The sequence below is a fragment of the Tamandua tetradactyla genome, chromosome 8 (genome assembly GCF_023851605.1).
Source record: "Tamandua tetradactyla isolate mTamTet1 chromosome 8, mTamTet1.pri, whole genome shotgun sequence".
Lineage (NCBI taxonomy): Eukaryota > Metazoa > Chordata > Mammalia > Pilosa > Myrmecophagidae > Tamandua > Tamandua tetradactyla.
The window spans coordinates 15,651,378-15,663,551 of NC_135334.1; the positions used below are offsets into that span (position 1 = coordinate 15,651,378).

The 12,174-nt window shown below is 37.5% G+C and overlaps 1 pseudogene; it reads left to right on the forward strand.

Annotated features, from left to right (window-relative positions):
• Nucleotides 1-98: 98 nt before the first annotated feature.
• LOC143644998 (olfactory receptor 10D1B-like) lies at nt 99-8,354 on the forward strand (annotated as a pseudogene).
• The last annotated feature ends 3,820 nt before the right edge of the window (nt 8,355-12,174 follow it).

Genomic DNA, 12,174 nt, shown 5'->3' on the forward strand with positions numbered 1-12,174 from the left:
TGAAAGCTGTAAGGCCTGTATCTAATTCACTGTTTTGCATGTGGATATCTAGTTGTTCCAGCACGATTTTTTGAAAAGACTATCATTTCTGCATTGAAATGCCTTTGCTCCTTTGTCAAAGATCGATTGACTCTATTTGTGTGGAGCTATTTCTGGTCTCTCTATTCTGTTCTATTGATCTATTAGTCTACTGTTTATCCAGTATCGTTCTATCTTAATCACTGTAGCTTTATAGTAAGTCTTAAGGTGGGCTAACGTCAGTCCTCTGGCTTTATTCTTCAGTTTTGTGTTGGCTGTTCCGGGTCTTTTGCTTTTCCATTTAAACTTTTAGAACCAGCTCGTCAATACCTACAACATGACCTGCTAGGAATTTCATTGAAATTGCATTGAATCTGTATATTAAGGTGGGGGAGAATTGAAATCTTGATAATAATAGTATTAATATCATTAATATTAATATTAAGTGTTCCTATCCATGACATGGAATATGTCCTCATTTATTTAGATCTTTCACTTCCTCTAAACAGAGTTTCATAACTTTCTTCATCTAGATATTATTTATATTTTGTTAGACTTATACCTAAATGTCATGGTGAGTTCATGTGTCAACATGGCCAGGTTGTGGTGCCCAGGTGTCTGGTTGGGCAAGCGCTGACCTGTCTGTTGCTATGAGGACATTTCATGGCCTTAAATCATGATTACATTGACTGCATCCACAGCTGATTGCATTTGTAATCAGCTGCGAGGAGTGCCTTCTGCAATTAGTGACATTTAATCTAATCACTAGAAGGCTTTTAAGGGGGATTCAGAAGAGATGGTCACCCTTCCTGCTTCAGCCGGCGAGCCTCTCCTGTGGAGTTCGTTGAGGACCTTCACCAGTTGCCAGCTTGCAGCCTGCCCTACAGACCTTCAACACTTACATTTCCACAGTTGCCCAGCTAGCCTTTTCTGAGAATTTGTTGAGGACCTTTATTGGTTGCCAGCTTGTGGCCTGCCCTACAGACCCTGGACTCTGCTTACCCATGATTATGTGAGACATTTTTATAAATTTTGTATCTGTGATATCTCCTGCTGATTCTGTTTCTCTAGAGAACCCTAGCTAATGCAGCCTGGTACCAGGAGTGGTGTGATGTTCTCCAGAAAGCCATACATGCTCTGAATCAGCATTTGCTGTATGGTGCTGTTTCTCCCATAGCCAGGATCCATGTGCCCAGGAACCAAGGGGTGGAAATGTGAGTGGCACAATTCTCTATTACCCCTAGTGGTCCACTTGGAAAATTTTTGCTTCCTATCCCTGTGACCTTGAGCTCTGCTGTCTACAGGTTTCAGTTCCAGAAGTGTGAGTGCTTCCACCAGGAGAAACAACAATGATTCCATTGAACTGAAAGCTAAGACTGCTACCTGTTCCTCTCAGTACTCATGCCCCTGGATCAACAAACCAAGAAGGGAATTACTTTACTGGCTGGGGTGATTAGCAGGAAGAAATAGGACTGCAACTGCACAATGAAGGTAAAGAAGAGTTTTCCTGGAATATAGGAGCTCCCTTAGGGAGTCTCTTAGTACAAACATGCCTTGTGATTAAAATCAATGGAGATCTGCAACAACCTGATCCAGACAGGTCTATCAATGGCTCTGAAACTTCAGGAATGAAGGTTTGGGTTACTCAACCAGGCCAAGAACCACAGCCAGCTGAAGTGCTTGCTAAGGGTAAAGGGAAACTGGAATGGACAGTAGAAGAAGGTAGTGATAAATATCAACTAAGATCACATGCTCAGTTACAGAAACATGGACTGTAATGCTGTTTCATTCATGATATAGTAGTTAAGTTGTAAGATATCACATTTAAGCATGAATATTACCCAAGGACTTGCACCCTATTCTGGGGAGATTTAATGCATTTCCAGTTGTATGCAGGACAGATGAGTATTGTTAGGTAAGGAAAAATGTGCCTGCTATTGATTTATATTTAAAGCTTAAGTATGATTTAAGGTGATGTGTATAGCTGCCAAGTTGACAAGTGGTGGACTGTCATTGTCAGTTTTATGTATCAACCTGGCCAGGTGGTGGTGCCTGGTTGTCTGGTTGGGCAAATGCTGGCCTGTCTGTTGCTATGAGAACATTTCATGGACTTAAATCATGATTACGTTGACTGCATTCATAGTTAATTGTGGTTGTATTCAGCTACAGGGAGTATATTGTACAATGAGTGACATTTAATCTAATGACTGGAAGGCTTTTAAGAAGGATTTAGAGGAGACAGTCATTTTTCCTGCTCCTCGCCTGTGGATTTCATTGAGGACCCTCATTGGTTGCCAGCTTGTGGCCTGCCCATCAGACCTTGAACTGTTACCTTCCCGTGGTTGCCCAACCAGAGTTTGTTGAGGACCTTTATCAGTTGCCAAATTGTGGCCTGCCTTACAGACCCTGGACTCTGCTTACCTATGGTTAGGTGAGACACTTTTATGAATTTGGTATCTACAGATATTTCCTGCTGATTCTGTTTCTCTGGAGAACCCTAGCTAATATACTAAGTATTTCATTTTATAGTGCTAATGTAAATCGTATTTCTTTTTCATTTCAAATTCTAGTTGTTCATGCTGGTACATGGGAAAGACTTTTGTATATTAGCCTTATACCCTTAGTTCTAAGAGTATTTTTGTTGATTTTTTGGAATTTTCTACACAGATAGCATTTCATCTGCAAATAAAGGGGGTTTTATTTCTTCTTTCTGAATTATATATTTTATTTCCTTGTGTTATCATGTTGCGTTAGTAAGGACTTCCAGTACAATGTCGAATAGGAGTTGGGAGCGGTGACATTCTTGCCTTGTTCCAATCTTGGGGGAAAGCACTAGTTTTTCACCATTAAGTATGGTGTTGGTTGTGGATTTCTTGTTTCTGTTCTGAAGAAGTTCCCTATTTTATATTTCAAAGACTTGTACATATTGATATAAGAAGCTGCAAACGTTTTATTTTTACTGATTTGTATTGTTCCATTGTAAAACATACTTAATGATAGACTTTAGTATATTCAAATGTTTGGTTATTACAGACATTAATCCTCGAATATTACATGTTTACCCTGGTAAACATGTGCCTAAATTTCTCAAGGGAAATTTCTGTATTATGAGGAAAACTACTTCTACTTTATTGCAATGCAATAAGCCATGTCCTAAAGTGGTCCTTAAATTTACTCTCCCTACAGCAATGTATAAAAGTTCCACATGGTCAGAAATTGATGATTTTGACATTTACTTATAGCAAAATATTATTGCAATTTTAATTTTAATTTCACTGTTTTTAAAAATGATTGTGCAGTTTCTTTTGTGTATTGGCTGTTTGTATTTCCTCTTTCGTGAAATCTGCTCAAGTAATTTCCCTTTTTTCCTGTTGGGTTGCTTAGTTTGCCTTATAAACTTTAGGAATTCTTTACATATTTTGGATTTAAGTCTTTGTTATTATTGTGTTGTAAATGACTCCTCCAACTTTAACTTTTTTCTTTTTGCTTTTTACTCATGTACTGGTATTTCCCATTTTAATGTAACAAAAAATATCAGTATTTCCATCATTGTTGTTATTTTTATATCTAATCAAAAAGATTTTCCCCAATTTGACTTGTAAATGCTATATTGTTTTGCCTTACAAATTTAAGTTTATGATTGTCCTGAAATTGATTTTGTATGTGGTATGTAGTAAAAGCTCAGTTTTATTTTTCCTTGTTGATCCAGTCACCCAAGCACAATTTATTGAAAAAAAAAAAACTCCCCATGAACTTCCATGCCACTTTTGTCTTAGATTCGTTATTCATATGTGCAATGAGTATGATTTTATGCTCCCTATTTAACTCCATTTCTCTATTTGTTTAATACCACATTTTTTTAATTGCTTTAAAGAAAACAACAACATACATTTGGAAAAATACATAACCTTAAGACTAAGCAGAGGTGAATATTGAAAAATAGTTGGCTGTCAATTGCTTATGAAAAAAACTTTAAAACTCTTAAATACAATACATAATGTTGATAAAATTGGCCCTTCACAAGTGCTGCTAACAAAATAAATAATTTGACAAAGATATTCAAAACCCTTATATTTATAGTCTTTGATCTATTATTTATTTTGATAAACACAAGGAAAATTATTAACAACATTAGAAATGTAAAATGATAGTTGTGATGGTTGAATAATGATGAAAAATATTTTGACAAAATTATAATCAAATTTAAATTTAAAAAGAAAAATTAGAAACTACATATTAGTGTGAATTCAAGTAGTTCAAGAAAAAACATACCCATATGGTGGAATAATTGGAAAGAAAACACCAAAATCTTAACATTGGTAATGGTAAGGTGGAAGATACATGAGATATTTTTCTTGATTTTTGAAATATTTACCAAATAATATACAGAGTTGTGATGCTAACCCTATAATAAATGTGTCATATATTATGAAATAATTAGATAGGGAATGGAAAAGGGGAGGAGGAAAGAAAGGCAGTCATATATTTAATTACTCCCTTTACTCAGTCAGCCTTCTTGAGTCTGAGGAGTTGCCCATTGGGAATATTGTCTCAAAAGAAACCAGTCCCTTTACAATTCTCCAGTTTGGAAAACATTGCAAATCCAGAAATTGAGGACGAGACTACATTGCAGGGCTGAATGCAGAATCTGTGTGCTGTGGATTCAAGAGAAGAGGGTACCAACCACTCTATGCCATGGCATCTTATATAGAGTAGAGTTTTGGCTTAAGGGACACATTATTCTTGCCTAGAAACTTTAGGACAAGTTCGTTACCCTTGTTAGATGTGTTTATCAGCTGGCATGTGTCCAAGCTTTGCCTCCCTCTGTTTTTCTCTGCTCTGCTTAGAGTGCTTTCTTTCCTTTGTTCTCCCTCTGCTACGTTTCCACTCTCCATTTGTCCTTATAATTTTGCTTGTTCAACCAACTGAAGGAAGAGAATCAAGAAACTTAGGCAATTTCTTCTAAGATTCTGAATTGCACAATCCACTAGTAAGCCGGCACTCATAAAAAAACCGAAGAGACGAAATCTTGGGGATAAGTGTGCGTGTGTGGTAGGGGAGAGACTTGTTGGCGGGAGGTGGGTGATATTGAAGTGGAGAGATTCTTTGTCTGTGAATCCTGTTTTGCAGTTAGGATAGAAATTAAAGATTTGTTATCTACTTTTAATATCTACTCTTAACATAAACTCTTATTGTCAACATGAGATCTTCCTTGAATAGGTATAGTTGTGCCAAAAAGTCTAAGGATTACAATGCAAATATTAGTGGTTGTGGCAATAGTGAAACTCACATGATTTATGAAAAGCTAACAAAATGGAATGTTAGAACTGAAAGTTTAAAGGAATCATCTAGTTTATACTCCTTTGCGGGAGAATGATTTTTCTACTGCTTCACCAGGAGATGAACTTTATAGGTGCTGCTTGAAAATCTGTGCTGGAAATGTAGTGTTTTCCCAAATGACTCTTCATGATTAGGCAATATTTGTTTCCAGAATGTTTTTCCTTGGACAGGTGTTAGATTCTTCCTTGAGAATAGGTTTGGATGGGTATAAGGAACTGAGTGCTGATTACAAAGGAGAGGTGAAAGGAGTTTTGAAAATATATGAAAGATGTTTTGTCAAAATGACACTTCTGCCCAGGGCAAGTTTGGCCTGGACACCTGTGCCATTTAACAGTGTGAAACTTGTTACTGAGATAGACAGAAAGGTTCAGATTAAAGGCAGAGTTTATGCACTTTCAGGCTACAAGTTTCTTTTAATTCTGCCAGTATATTTCATAACACACCATTGTTGATCTGGTGAAAATAACATTTTCCTGATCTCTTTTTCTACCTTTTAAAAATCCTATGGATACTTCAAAGCCCATATCTAATCGTATTCTCATCATATCTGTTATGCTTCTTTGTTTTTTGTTGTTATTATGTATATGCTTCTGTTCTACCACCTTATGACCCTGTATCTCAGTCTTACATGTATGAAGTTTAATTGTTAAGCAAACTATTGAACGTTGACTATGTGCCAAGCTCTGAATAAACAAAACATTTTGTCTTCTCATTTAATCCTCCCAGAGATACTAGAAGGCAGATACTTCTAGCAGATAATTAACGGTCTGACACATGATAGATTGGAAATGAATTATTTGTGAGATTGAACTGATCACTATGGTCCAAAGTCAATGTTTCACTAGTGCATTTTGGGGCTAGAAGAGAGTCCTGTCTCCCTGTCTATATCTTTCCAAGTTTCTCAATCTATTCAAAGTGTTTTGAGCTGGACCAGCTTTACACAGGGCCTGGCTTTGTACACTGATTTCAAAATTGGTATGAAGAGGTCCTGTTCCTCATAACCTCTTCCACCTCTTAATTCTTACGAGAAATTCCACTTAGTGAGGTTTTTCTCCATAGCGTCAGCCTTCAACTTTGTTAAAATAGAAGTAGGGCAGGAAATGGTAACAGAGTAGCAATTTCTAAATTAATATGAATAGATTTATCTATCTATTGCCTGTGAGTGAATACCAATCACAAGCAAACGGAAATTTGGTTATATTCCAGTGGCAACATATGAAGGGCTCACACAAAATGGGATGCAAAATGACAGGAAGGAGAAATTGGGGCTTCAGAAAATGTAATTCAGAGTTTTCTTCAGGCTTATCTAGGACTGGCACTAATTTAAAAAGCTAAATAATATTAACAATATTAACATTTGCATTTGAGAAGTATGTAGTGTCAAAAGGAAACCTAACTAAAGGGAGAAATGTCCAGAAGAATGCAATGGTTGTTTCTGTTATTTATGCAATGGCTTATTTTAGACTGAATCCAATTTCTGTATGTGTGTGCAGGTAATAAATATAAACCGTCTGCTTTTCTCTGGAATATAAGTGCTGAAGAATGGAAAAAGTATTGTTGAAAATAAAAAGCAGTAGTTGAAAATAAAAAGAAGTAGGTAAATATTTATCATTTGTTTGCATTAGGGATTTTATATGTATATATTTGGATTGTAGGCTAATTATGACTTGGCTAATATTAAAATGAGTTTGTCACCTGATGAAAAATTTTTCCATAGAGACAGAGTGTCTGAAATATGCTGGTTTGTGTGATAAACCAGACTGGAAGAAACTACAAAAACTGGTAATAAGTGTTGATTACATGTTAAGAGGTTCACCAATGATAAAGGGAGATTATTCAACCACCTAATTTAACAAATCTGAGGCCAGATTTGACAAACTGCTTGCTGGCCATGCTAGATTTATTACTGGTTCTCTTTTGTGCATTCAGCTTTTATTTGCTTGCAGCAGCTCCCTGGGATAGAAATCACTTTGTTTGGAGGACATTCTCATGGTTTCTTTGTGGTCTTACAGCATGATTGTCATTTTGCTCTTCCAGTAGTGCCTGACACACAAACATGAGGAATTATTCTTCTGTGACTGAGTTCGTCCTGTTGGGAATTCCTAATACTGAAGGGCTGGAGAACATGCTCTTTGTCCTGTTTCTGACCTTCTACCTCTTCACCTTGCTGGGGAACCTGCTCATCTTCTTCACCATTCTAACTTCCTCTCATCTCCACACCCCCATGTATTTCTTCCTGGGAAACCTCTCAGTGTTTGACATATTTTTTCCTTCTGTGAGCTCCCCCAAAATGATATTCTACCTTGGGGGGCAAAGCCGCACCATCTCTTACGGGGGCTGCGCATCCCAGCTCTTCTTCTACCACACCCTTGGTGGCACCGAGTGCTTCCTGTACACGGTGATGGCCTATGACCGCTTTGTGGCTATTTGCCACCCTTTGCAATATACCATTATCATGAGCCATAGGTTGTGTGCTGGCCTGACGTTGGGCACTTGGCTGGGGGGCTGTCTACATGGAAGCATCCTCGCGTTTCTTGTCTTTAAGCTGCCCTACTGTGGCCCCAATGAGGTGGACAGTTTCTTCTGTGACATCCCGGTGGTGCTGCCCTTGGCTTGTGCAGACACTTCTCTGGCACAGACGGTGAGTTTCACGAATGTGGATGTTGTGACGCTTGCATGTTTCTTCCTCATCCTTTCTTCCTATAGTCACATCGTCTTTTCCATATTGAAAATCAGCTCATCAGAAGGCAGGCGTCGAGCCTTCGCCACCTGCAGCGCCCACCTGACTTCAATTCTCTTGTTCTACGGGCCAGTGATGCTCATCTATCTCCGGCCTGCCTCCAGCCCCTGGCTAGACTCTGTTATTCAGGTGTTAAATAACATCGTCACTCCTTCCCTTAATCCTTTGATTTACACCTTGAGAAACAAGGATGTGAAATTGGCTCTGAGGAAAGTGTTAGCACAAACGGTCCACTTCTCTGGAACCTAAGGTATAGGGACGGTGCCTCGCTCTCAGGTTCTTTGGGGAGTTGTTTCAGATTTACAACAGGATCGTTGCCAAATAAAAAGCTGGGCAAAGTTACTAATGGGCATTTGTTGGGCATACTAACAGATGCACAAAGGATAATGAAATGGGTGCATGGAGTCATTGAAGGGGTGAATCCATTGCAGGGATAAATCCACCTGATTTACCCCTTCAAGAAAGCCTTTTCAGATTAACCTAGTCTTTTTTTTTTTTTTTTTCTTTTGGCACGGGCAGGTACCGGGAATTGAACCCAGGTCTCTAGGATGGCAGGTGAGAATTCTGCCTTCTGAGCCACCATGGCCTGCCCGCCCCCCTTTTTTTTCAATTTACCAAAATAATGTATCTTCTCTGCCTCACAAAGTCTGTGCTTGTTGGAACTCTTTTTTGATTGATTACCATTAAGCTGCAAGTTTTTAGAAACTGTGGACTATCCTCCTTCTTTCCTCCCTCCTTCTCTTCCTTCCTTCTCGTTTTGCTTCCCTCTCCCCTTCTTCCCCCTTTCCTTTATTCTTTCTTCCTCTCTATCTCTTTTCTTTTTTTCTCTTTCTTTAAAATTTTATGCCTTACTATCTCCTACTATAGTCTTTCTCTTGCCATTCAGACTAAGTTTTATAATTAACAGGGTCTAAAATCTAAAAGGATTGCACAGTTTGGCAAATTAAAAAAAATTAAACTTATTTTCTAACTTGTTTGGCTTTAACGTTATCTTCCCATTACAAAATAAAATCACACTTGGAACTTTTTTGCTTTGTACATCAAAGAAGTTTAATGTTGGACTTTACTCATGTTTCAGATGAAAAGCTGGCCATTCATCTATTAATGTAAAATGGGAGAGTTGATTTCTGTAAATTTGCAAAGGAAAGCCTTTTGAGTTAGATTCTGTATTCATTGTAGTTACAGCCTGTTGTAGAAAACCTAGTATATCTGTGATTAATTGAAATTAAAACACAAAAATAATTACTATTTGTTTTTGGAAATTTTTTAATGCTTACATTCCACGTTTAACAGAATTTCAGGCTTATGAGCCATCTTTTTTTATTTATCCACTCAAAATATAATAACTAACATTCCAGATCTGTTTACTGTAAGTATCATGGTGTCCTAAGCACTTTTCATGCACTAACAAGTTAATTCCCCCCCAACTAGGAGGTATTTATTATGAGATCCTCCCTCTTCTAGATGAAGAAAATAAGGACAGAGCAGTACTTATATCTAGGCAGTCTCACTCTAGAATCTTAGCCCTCTAGAATCATAAGTCTGTATAGTAAGAACTACACTTATCTTGCTTGCGACGTAGCACTCACTGTTCTTACTATTTTGCATATATTAACCAATGTAATCTGTGTAGCATCCCTGTGAAAGAGATATACTTATTAGCCTCAATTATGGATGAGGAAACAGAGGCACAGGGAGGTTAAGTACCTGCATATTAGAAACACAGTAGTGACACTGGGCATTGCCAGGTAAGTAATATGGGTCACATTTGTAGAAACAAGCACAGACAGGAAAATATTATCACCATTCATTCATTCCATCAGTCATTGATTGATTGATTGATTGATTAATTGATTCAGCCAATCAAAGCCCTTTATCTGACTTGTATTTAGGGGACAACATCTATGTGCCTAGTATGTAAATTAAAAATTTATGTACAATCACCTGTTTTAGTACCATAGTTACTAATATCACTACTTTGTCATTCAAGGGCAGCCTTATTTCCCTTATTTTAAAGTTCTTGCATCCTCTGAACTGTGTATAGTACTATATTAGCTGTCTATTATGGTATAGCAAATTACCCTAAAACTTAGCAGTTAGAGCAAAATCATTTATTGTCTCACGTAGATTCTCACGGAGGGTCAGGAATCTGAGAGTTTTATAGTGGGGTGGTCCTAGCTCAGGATCTCTCAGGAGAGTGCAGTCAAGCTGTTGGCCAGGCCTGTAGTCACTGAAGGCTTGACCGGGCCTGGAGGATCTACTTCCAAGATGGCGCCCTCCCATGAATATTATGGTTGGCTGTAGATGGAAGGTCTCATTTCCTTGTTACACAGGACCTCTCCACATAACTACTTAAGTGTCCCCACAACCTGACAGCTTGCTTCTCCCAGATCTGATCCGAGAGAGACACTAAGCAGTAATCCAGAGTCTTCTATTGACTTAATCTCCAAGGTCATTCAGTTTCCCTTCATTTTCTGTCTGTTAGAAGTGCATCACTAAATCTAGCCCATACTCAATGGCAGGGGAATTAGGCACCATCTTTTGAAGGGAGTGTCAGAGAATTTGTTGATGTATTTCAAATTGCCACAAATATATGTTCACCTTGTTTTAAATTTTTTTCCCTTTTGGAACCCTCCTATTTAGGCTTATTTCATATACTAAAGACATATCCTACTTCATATATTTCTTCCCATGGTTTTCTTGATTTAGACTGCCCACTATGATCTTCTCTGCCTTTAGGAGAACCACATATGTTTTGGAGTTTTGCTCATCCTTGACCATTTTTGTAATACCTTCTCTGAACATTGCATTCCACACTGAGCCATTTTTTTCTATCAGCATATAGTTCTCACTTAAAGATTCAATTTTTCATTGTCATGGTGACAATTCTAATATTATTTTGGGTAGTTACATGATTAATAAGTTATTCAACATTTTTACATATTCAACATTATTTGGCATTATTCAATAACTAAACTAGTGCACAATTAAGTCAGAAAGACTGCCGTTAGGGTTAAAAATATTTATTGGAAGTTTATGTTTGTAAGTCATAGTGTTAGCCGCAGGTGACATGGTTGTAAACAAGATAGATATGGTTCCTTTATGGAGTGTAAAACCTGTTGGAGATGACAGACACAAAACAAACATCCAACTCATGATTGGGATAAGGGCTTTGAATAAAAATAGAGAGGACTGTGAAAATACAGGTTTAGATGAAAGCACTAATGCCAAGGAAAGAAGGAAGCTAGAAAATTGTGCAAAAGGGGAAACTCAAAGGACTTAGAAAAGGGATACCTGTGCCTGGAGACAAGAAGCCTCAAGAATATTATCCTATTTATCCTTTTATAATAACTCATATTTGGCTAATTTGAGCACTCTTACTCCTCCCAGCTGACACTGTGAAATGGAGGACTTTAAGAAATGAATTTCAATGAATATGTTCTAAATTTCTTAAGAATTCTTTATACATCAAGGTGACAAGTTGGTATTCCTATCTTCTAGATAGAAGTGGACTTTCTAGGGATAGAGACTTTTATTGCAATAAACACATTTATTTTAAAATACATCTACTTAAAGGAGTAAAATAACAAAAAAAAATTTAATGAATGGCCTGCTTTCTCATCTGGTCTGCAACCATTTTAAGGTAAAAAATTATACATAATATCTCTTCATAGCTCTAATGTACCTCTTGCAATGCTCTTTGCATTGTAGAAACCTGCCTCAACCTGCTCTAAACTTTAAAATTTCTATCCCTATTCAAACCAGTGAAAGAACTAGTGACAATTGTCTCCAGGTCAAGTCTGGTAAAAGCATTTCTTTTATCCTAGGGCGAACTTTGCTCTACTAAACTACGAAGGCATGAATAAGTCATAGCTGCCTCTATAACTGTTGGACTCAAGACTTCCTTCAGTTTTAGCCATCTTAACCCCATTCCTTGGAAGGGATCCACACATCTTCAGGCTCATTAAGTCAAATCTCTCCCACCCCAAAGCAGTTACAAAATCTTTTTATAAATTATTTTATACTCTCATTGATTTCTCCCTGACCTGTCCACAATTTGACCCATTTCTTACACA